Here is an 8,575-nt window from a genome sequence, read left to right on the forward strand (position 1 = left end):
GCAGAGTGAGTGCTTTCGCTTCCATTTCACTTTGTGAAGGAACACAGCAACATCAGGATTTGCTATTTATTTTAAATTGCAAACTTTTCAACTGGAAAGGAACAATGGGGAAAAAATAAATGCGCTCGGGTCGACTTCCATGTTTAAAAGTATCCCATGTCTTTAAGGCAGTGAATTTTAAAAAGGCACATAATTAGCAGGCTGCTTCCTCGTCTGTATTCTTCTCGTCTGCCTGCCCACATAAACATTCGGCACACAGCACTTCCAGACACTTTTTAATAGAATCGCTTAAAACAATTAATTACCAGAGTTTTCATTCAAGCTGCAGTGGAAAAGATACGCCGGCAATAAAAGGCATTTATTCGTTGGTTTCTGGAGGCCTGTTTGTTATTAACATGTAAATTAAATCATCACAGATGTTCCATTTTTAATCTGGGGATGTGAAGTGCAGGGCTAACCACGGCCCAAACAGCCTGATTTTATTACAGACACATTCATTAGGAACCAGCAGTATTATTGGATATCATTTTTCTTTGATGCATTTTTTAAACCAATTATCGGTATAATTTGTTCATTTCCCTCCCTATTTGTTTTTCTCTTGCCATTTGTGTCAGGATTCTCCAATCAAGGGCGATGGCTTTGGCTCCTCGTGGCCTCCCCGCTCGCCGCCGGCCAGTGCTACCGCGGAGCCCGTGCCCGGCCAGGGCCCCGGGGTTCTGCTTTCTGCAGCCGTGCTGAGCCGCGCACAGGTAGCGACCGGTCTGGCCCTAGGGAGGGCACTCAGAGCCAGGAGGAGAAAGGGAACTGGCTTGCCACGCAACAGCGGCATTTGCAGTATAAGAGAAGCTTGCTGTGGAAACGCAACCTGACGGGCTTCTGGGGAATTGTGGTCCAGCGGAGCCTGCTGCCAGCTGAGAGCAGCGGGCAGGCAGCAGCCACCTCCAGAGAGGTGAGAGAAGTGGACAAAATCAGGGCCCCTGGAGCGGGGTACCCAGCAGACCTGCAGGTGGGACAGTGATGACAGCTGCCCTCGGCTTGGTCTGTCACTGGGAGTGTCACTGCTTCTGTTGCAGAAGTGGCTTTGCATGTCTGAAGGAGGAAGGCTTGGTCTTCCTCATCCCAGGCAGAGCTTTCCAGACCTCACCAGGAATGAAGTGCAGCAATATGCCCAGCGTTGCCAGCCTCCTGTTATCGAGTGCTACCTCGGGATTCTCACCTTGGCTTTTCAGGAGAATGCCACGCTGCAGACGACGGTCCCCCAAAGCCCCGAGAGGGGAGTGCATTGGTTTTCAGCAGCTTTCTGTGCGGGCTGCCTGATCCGCCTCCAGGCACTGCATCCCCCGCAGCTGCAGAGGAGCCTCAGAAGCCCCAGGAGAAATTCTTGAAATGCAAACAGTTTCAAAATGCACAGGGTCCTGCATTACTGCAATGAGTCTGGCCCAGGGACAGCTTGCACCTTGCTCTGGGCACAGATCCGAATGGGCACCACTGCAAAGGAGGTCCTGCCTGGGGTGAGGGACCTTTAAGTAAAGCCAGCATTGCACAATCTCAGTCTAATTAGCAGTTTCACTTTAATTTTTTGGTTAGTTTGTTCCGGGTTCTGCAAACAAAACTCCCACCGAATCTGAGTTTGAACAAGCGTCATCTCACTCAGAGGGATCTGCCACAGAGGCAGCAAACATCTCTTGCAGGAGGAGGAACAGGAAAAGAATTTGGTCAGCAACAAAACCTGTTAATTCCTGTGGGAACTGCCCTGTGTGCACAGACCTCACACCTTAGCGCAGGATCGGCAGAGCCCTGCTGCGCCCGCTGGTCGCTGCCAAAAGCATTTACCGCTGGCAACAAAGGAGATCTGGAGGTTAGATCAAGACAGAAATGATGGATGTGTCCAACAACTGCTCCTTGACCAATACAACTCACAGGCAGATCATGACAATTTAAGTGCAGTTAAAACCACTAATGACGCCAACTGCACAAGCCAGTTGAGTAGGGATTCAAGAAATGAGTGGTCATTTACACATAAATGTGAGACAGTCTGAGAGAGGGCTTATTAAAAAGTTCACACAAATCACATGGCCTGACTTTGCACAGAGGGGGCATTTAAGAAATAGCAAAGAATAATTCACAGAGGCCATAACGGAAAGTGGACTCTTTACACAGAAATCAGATTTTATTCAAAACGTCCGCAGCCTCCATTTCAACCTGGTGGAGGTTTGAACCGAAGGTTTTGAGCTGTGTGCTAAAAGATACGGCAGCAGCAGAGGTCCAGCAAGCAAGACAAATGGCAACCAAGCCCATGATGATGCAAATGGGGTAACAGTGGAAAGCCTTCTTCATGTGAGAAAAAACAAGCTTTGTGAGACTGCAAAAATATAAAAATGTTGAATTTTCACCTGGAATAATTTTCTAAAGTGGAAAGACATTTTTGTGCCCAAAGAAACTAAGACTTCATCCTGGAATGCTGCTCCTGTGAGCACAGGCATTATTCTGAAAAACAGGTAAATTACTGCTGGGATCTAATTCACAAGGATTCTTCAAAATACAACAGAAGACAGGTAAAACGAGAGCAACAGCCCAGAAGTTAAGGGAAAACAGACTATCTCCACTAATGAAAATAACTGGTTTTCAGCCTGAATCAGTCCTGTGAATATCCTGTAAGCCTTGTGTCCCACTGGCACGTGCCGCTGGCCCGTCCCCAGCCCTGCCCGTCCCACCCCATCGCGGCGCTTCCCACAGGGTGACCGCCTGCCCCCAGGTGCAGGGGCTCAAGCGTTATCAGAGCCCCCAGTGAAGGACGCAGCCTGCCATGCCCTTCTTGGGAATCGTCTGGAGGACCCTCCCACCGGTGGCTCAGGCTGCTTTGTTCCACTGCCGCCCCGTGTCCTTGCCGTGATAACTGTTGGAGAGGGAGGGAGGGGGGAGTCTTGCAATGACCAAAAAAGTCTTGGAAATGCTTTCATGCTAAAAATCCCATATTTGACAGAAGTGTGAGATACCTTGAGGCCTTCTATTGATTACCTGGGAGCAGAAATGCACGGGCGCTTTGAGCTGTCACAGTTCCAGGCATTTCTGAAAACGATAGAAGACTGGAACAAAAACACAACTAAGGCTCCTGACACAGTGTGTTAAGCAATAAAACATGTTTAATTGTGTTGTCTTAAGGCTATAACCATTCACTGGCTGAAGGTCATTCACTAGCCATACCGCCAGTGGGAAAGAGGTGCTCTGACAGGTGGGAATCCAAATAGGAAACAGATATCTGTGAGATTACGGCGTGAATGACACTGAAATGCCAATGATGGTGTAGTTAAAGGGAACAGGACAAGTGGCAGGCAGGACATCTCTTGGCTGGCGAATCTATAAAGGAGATGTTATAGACATAGCCTGCAAGCAGGGGCAAGACGGTATTCAATCAAGCATCCTCTGGGGCCGTCTCATCACCACGTGGCACCATTAGTATGTGCTTGCCTTTGCACCACAAACGGAGGACCTGGATGGACAAGGTGCAGAGTACCCCCCCATTGCCCCCACATCCATGGAGGACTGGGCAAGCTCCTGGTGGGAGCTCATCTCCGCACAGAGACCCTCTTGCAGAGATCCCCCTCCAGGGATCAGTGTCCAGATATGCACCAACACCCTGAACATCTACTCTGCAGGCAGGGAGACAGCGTTGGGCCAGGAGGGCATCCAAGAGGCTCTGTCTCTGAAGCCCTCAGCCATTCTCCTCTGTGTGCCTCATGGCCAAGCCCTCGCTGCAGCACATGGAGATGGGAGGACCTCTGCTGTACACCCCACCGGTGCCCAAAGCTTCTCTGCAGGTCATGTCACAGAGGTCTGCCCATCTCCCCAAGGAGCCACTGACTGCCTGAGGTTGTGTTGGGTAGGGTGAAAAACCACGTCCAGGACCGAACACCTGCCTCGGGTCATGTCTAGCACTGAAAGGCTGGAGCCTCCCAGGCACTTGGCTCCTGGGCAGAGGTGCAGCAGTCTCCCCCAGGCAGACATCCATGAATGAGTGTCTGGGAGCAATCCACTTCAGCAGTTCATTAACTTCCTTAATAGCATGGCCAAAAGTAATGTTTCCTTCCACACCACTCTGGACCCTGACCTTTTGGGCCACATTACAGCTGTCTAGAAGGCGGCAGATGTTCTGTACAAGGAAGCTAATGAAATGGATAGGGAAAAAGGTGAAAATGAGGAAAAGGCTGGAACTTCGTTTCCAGCCGGTTTCTTGCCTTCATGGCAGAGAAGAGTCTATGTCAGTTTATGCTGGCTCAGGGATGGTACCTTGTTTTAACATGGAGGATGCAGTCTTCCGAGATTTTGAGTCTTAGAAACCAAAATGATGGACTGGAGCAAAACATGGAGAATGCTTGAAGGGGTGCTTTTTTTCAGTTAACATTTTTCTGGCACTGTCTGGCTTTTTTCATAGACATCAAATGGTGGGGACTGCAAAGCTCCAGGAGGCAGCAAGCAGGCTTTAGCCTTTGCAATAGTCAAACCCAGAGTATGAACTCAAACCATCTTCAGTTCAGGGTGTGTCAGGAAGCATAAACCAGGAACATGCAGGATTGTCTGGCGAGATAACAGAGCAGGATCAGTATCCATTAAGGACACGGAAAACACGGGGCACACTGAGTGCAAGTGACTGTTCTGATCTGGAGGCATTTCAGCATGGAGTGATTCTATTTTCCACGGTTCGAGGCATCATGACCATAAAGTGTGAATTTGGAAAGACATTCCAGGCGTTCCTGGCCCTAGATGCCGCCTGGTCTCTTGGATGGTGTGTGCGGATCTACCGTTCTTCGTTAGTCCTGCTAACTTCTGTGTTACAGAGTCCCTGCATATGGAAAAGCTTTGAGGTGTCTTGTGTTTAATGAGAAACAGAAAAGATTAGGTTGTAGCAAGGTATTTAATTATTAGGATATTTCTGCTCTGGCTGCATCCTTTGCCTCTCCGTGCGGGAAGTGCCAAATTACATGTCACCTCGGAGGGCATATTTTCTGTAGTTTTCAGAGCTCCTACAATGGCAGCCTCATGAATATTTACTGAACTGCTCAGATATGCAGCGGTGGGAACAAATAAAAAAAAAGCTTGTATTTGCATCTCCCACAGACACTAACAAACCATGTGGCTCTGGTAGGGAGAAGATGGGAGATTGCTGTTGCCTTTCCAGAGGGATAGAGAAAACAGCTTCTTGTATAATGAGATTGACTTTTAAATTGAAAGTGTTACTGGTTGTGCTGCAGTTCATACTTCCATGCTGTGCATTTACTCCCTAGGCTCTAACATTAAGACATCTTATGTACAAGCTGGGAGGATTCAATTAGAGTTTCTGTTATTAATCAATCAATTAAGCCACAATCTTTGGTATATACATTTTCACTCTTAAAGAGGTGAGATGCTGGCATTACAAACTTTAGGGACGGCATTTCATCTGGACACACAAGCAAGCGTCTATTGCAGAGCTCCCGGTGCCGGTGAGATGCCAGGGCCATTCTGAGCTTGTGAGGCACCGCGCTGTGAAGGGAGAAGAGCAGAGCCCCAGCCCCGGAGCGGGGCGCGGGGTGGGCAGCTGGGACCTGGCTCACAGCTACAGCACTCGGGCTTAGCACCGGGAAATACCAATTTATAGCTGGCACCAAGTCCTTCAAGAAACATTCAGCCGCGCTTGCTTCGTTGCCAAGCTGAAGGTGCTTTACCTGGACAACTGCGCAAGAACGGGAGCAGAGAGGCAGCTGGGCTATGCAGTTGTTTTCTCACTGCTGCTCTGACAGAGGGCTTCATGCTTCTGCTGGAGGAGAGCCTGAAACCTTCCTTGCCTGGAAAAATCTGTGTGTGAGTTGAGACATTCAGAAGCGAAAGGCATGAGAAGTGTTGCTAAAGCAGTGCTTGGGATATTCACAAATTAACCCATTCTAAAGCTGTCTGCAGCCTTCAGTTGGGCTGTGGCTGGTCTGGAGTAAGAAACGGAGTCGTCGCTCTGCCCTGACCAACAGCTCCAGATCCTTGCTGCCCATGAGGCTGTGCACACGTGTAGCAACAAACCTCTAACGAAAGCAGGCAGGGAGTGCACCCCTCAAGTGAATTGTCTGGACACCCCAGTGTCCCACTTGTTTTGTTCCTTAAAAAAACTTTTAAGTGGCAGTATGTGGGTTTTTTTCCACATCTCTTAGCATTTCTGGGACACTTTCTCATCGATCCAGAGGAAGTGGCATTGCTCAGGTCAGCAGAAGGCTCCTGCTGTGCTGGGTGCTCCTGCCCTCACAAACACACTGGCTGGTCGCTTCACACTGTACTTTAAATTCCTGCAGTGCTCTGAGTCCTAGTAAGTAACTGACTCACAACTAACTCCCCATCCTGCTGCTGTCCCTTCTGTCAGCCCTTCTCTTCAGCTTCTCCCTCCTGCTTTCAGTCCCCTTGCTGCCTGTTCTCTGGTCTGGATTAGGAGGAGATGGTTGGAATGTTACAAACCCTGTGCTCATTAATATTCTTCCAAATCTCTGGCATTTTCCTGCTGTGAACAGGGGTTGAAGGCAGCACTTCCAGGTACTGCACCTGGATGAAGTGAGAGGTGGGAAAGAACTCGCCGTTAAATTTTAGCGTATTTCGCAGGCTGCAGCCTCACCAGGGCGAGATGTACACGTGTGCAAGACTAGCGTGAGTCAGAACGTCACTTGTGCGCTGGTATTTCTCCATTAGCGACGCCCGCCCAGCACTTGCTGGACAAGCCTGTGCTCATGGACGAGCCTTTTGTGTTGCGTGCATCCCCAGAGCCAGCAAGTGACAGCCAGGACACAGCCTCCATGCAGAGGGGCCAGTCCCTTTGCCAGCCACTTTGGACACTTCACTGTCCCCCCCTGCAGCCACAGCCCAGCGGGTCAGGAAAACCTTCCTCCATCACCCGCGTTTCGGTGGCACGTGGACGTGCAGGAGGGGTGGCCAGAGCCAGCGCCACAGGAGCGCGGCACCCTGGCGGGAAGGACCCCCGCAAGTCTCCCCAGGGAGGCAGTGGGCTCAGCGTGGCGTGGCGAAGGGAGGAGAGCCGGCAGTGGCATTGGAAGCGGGAATGATTACCTGCGTCCTAGTGCCTGCAATATTTAATCTGACCTGTAACCAGAACTTCAGGGGAAGGGTTTAGAGAAAATGAGCTCTGTGGTTTTGAGCTGAAGTTTGAACTGTTGAAGAGAAGTAAATGTGTGAGTGCTGTCTGTAGGCAAGGAAAAAAAAAGAAAAGAGAGGATTAAATGGCAATGTTACCTTTACTCTTGTCAAATACCTAAGTAGAAACATTGGTTAATGCCCTTAAAAAAGGCCCATTACCACAGGGCAGAGAGTCAAAGAGGCTGGCTGCCCTAATACTCAGTTATCTCGTTCCTGGATAATGGAATGACCCCTCGCCTGCCCGAGCTGTACTACGATATAATAGCATGAGCCGTGTGAATAAAGAGGTTATTTTTGGAATCCAATTGAAACAGTGCCGGAGTTGGTGTGACAGGGGAAGGATTGAACAAGATGCAATGTTCTAAGGGAAGGGGAAAAAATTGAATTTTGGGGAAGGTGGCACTAGCAGTGAACTGTGCAAAAAAAGCCACCGCGGCGCTGCAGGAGCACGGTGCTGCGGGCAGACGGCACAGTCCCAGGAAGGGGCAGCCGGCGGTGGGCCGGGCTGGGGGAAAGCTGGTGCTGGAGACTGAACCAGCCCATCCAGCCCAGACCTGGGGAGGGGGGGCTGAGTCCCCAGAGGGACAGGGGGAGCACCCAGGGCAGCGGCAGCCAGAATTGCCCCATCGGCCAGGTGATGGGTGGCTCTGGGAGCCCCAGGCTGGAGCAGACACCGACACCAGCTGAGAGCCAGCGGGCCATTGCAAAGACCCTCGTCAGAGCCGGTGCCTGGCTCTGGACCCACCGGCAGCTGCAGCTCCCCAGCCTGCAGCCTGCACACGCTGCAGCTCTTTTCACTGCCACTTAAGCACATGTATAAAGGTAAACCACAATATAATGCTAATTCTGGTGCACAGTATCCAATACAGAGGACTGCAATTCATCAAACAGTGAGAGACAAGAAGCACAACAGATTTGGCATAAACATAGAGAAGAAAATGAATATTAATTTACAAAGCAGCACAAAGACAATGGGATCCAAGGAGATTGATATCACAAACTCCCCTTATTCAATCAGATTAGGGTCCCATCTTCCCCAAACACCAATTGCTAATCTAGATTTGAAAGACAAATCCTCCCGCAGAAGGGCTTTGCCTTTATCTTGTCTGTCTGATGCCTCTACTTAAGATGTTACTACAATTTTGGGGGGAGTTGGGGAGGAGGAAACCTTCCCATGTGGCATTTAACTGTTTTGTTGCTGAAGTGCCATCGGGAAAGTGGTAGGGCTCCACAAAGCATGGGCTGCCCTGTGCTGCCCATGGTTTGGCTTGCTGCTCAGGGCCAGCCAGGCAGCGCTGCTGCCACCTCCCCGCCACCAGCCTGGCCTCCTGCCTGCCACTTTGCTCTGCAATCTGCAGCAGAAAATGCGAAATCCCCGAGAGCTCAACAACTCTGGGGAAACCTGTATGGC

The 8,575-nt window shown here is 50.3% G+C and overlaps 1 long non-coding RNA gene across 1 annotated transcript in view; it reads right to left on the minus strand.

Annotated features, from left to right (window-relative positions):
• Window positions 1–538: 538 nt before the first annotated feature.
• LOC126041218 (uncharacterized) overlaps window positions 539–8,575 on the minus strand; it is a 10,801-nt gene continuing 2,764 nt past the window's right edge. Inside the window, exons 2-3 of the long non-coding RNA XR_007506779.1 lie at window positions 5,703–8,575; window positions 539–4,575 (exon numbers count right to left, since the gene is read on the minus strand). The exon at window positions 5,703–8,575 is cut by the window's right edge and continues 1,978 nt beyond it. This is a non-coding gene — a long non-coding RNA (uncharacterized LOC126041218). The remainder of the gene's footprint in view (window positions 4,576–5,702) is intronic.

Source organism: Accipiter gentilis, chromosome 7, assembly GCF_929443795.1.
Source record: "Accipiter gentilis chromosome 7, bAccGen1.1, whole genome shotgun sequence".
Classification (NCBI taxonomy): domain Eukaryota; kingdom Metazoa; phylum Chordata; class Aves; order Accipitriformes; family Accipitridae; genus Astur; species Astur gentilis.